Source organism: Brassica oleracea, chromosome C5, assembly GCF_000695525.1.
Source record: "Brassica oleracea var. oleracea cultivar TO1000 chromosome C5, BOL, whole genome shotgun sequence".
In the NCBI taxonomy this organism is placed as follows: domain Eukaryota; kingdom Viridiplantae; phylum Streptophyta; class Magnoliopsida; order Brassicales; family Brassicaceae; genus Brassica; species Brassica oleracea.
The window spans coordinates 14,315,635-14,316,612 of NC_027752.1; positions in this window are offsets into that span (position 1 = coordinate 14,315,635).

A 978-nucleotide genomic window follows, 5' to 3' on the forward strand; every position below is an offset into this window, starting at 1 on the left:
CGAGGGTTCTTATCTTTGGAACCTATTGGTCTACCACGTTTCGAACGTTGTCTAGACTCTGTAGCAACTTGATTGTGTCCCTCTTGAACATCAATTCGAATTGGTGCATTAGCAGCTGGTATATATGACTTAGTCACTCTTTTCGGGTCAGCAAAGGAATCTGGCAATTGATTAGCTAGCCTTTGTAAATGTATTATCTTTTGGACTTCTAAACCACATTCCTGAGTCCGAGGATCTTGCCAAGATAAGGATATTTGATTCCATGTAATTTCTTTTACCAGCTTATTATTATCTCCCCCTAATGTTGGATGTTCGGATTCATTAAAATGACAATCCGCATACCTGGCCTTAAATAAATCACCTGTAGTTGGCTCAAGGTAATAATTGTGGGAGAATCATACCCAACATATATCCCCATCCTCCTTTGAGGTCCCATCTTTGTTCTCTGTAGTGGAGCAATTGGTACATAGACGACACATCCAAATGTCTTAAGATGAGATATGTCTGGCTCATGACCCGTAAGCAATTGTGATGGGGAATATTTATGTTCACTAGAACTGAATTCGTTTTATGAATGATTCGGCCAAGCTGTTCTGTGTAAGTACATGTGCCACGGAGTGTTCCACACTTACCCCCATGGACATACAGTAATCATTAAACGCTTGGGACATGAACTCACCAGCATTAGGAAGACGTATAATCTTTAAAAGGATGACCGTTTGTATTCAAAATCAACTCTCGCATCATGGTCGAACCAGGATGACCAAGCCGGTCGTGCCAGAGAGTAAAATTCTCGGTGGCCACTTATTTAAATGCGGCATTGGCCTCCATCATACTGACCTTGGCGTAATAAAGGCCAGTAGAGAGTGCATGTATAGACTCTAGGACTTTCTTATGTCCTTCGCCGATCTCTATGATCTGAATGAACTCTTTGTTTCCTTCGCCCTTAGTCTCAATATGAAAACCATTCATTCGAAT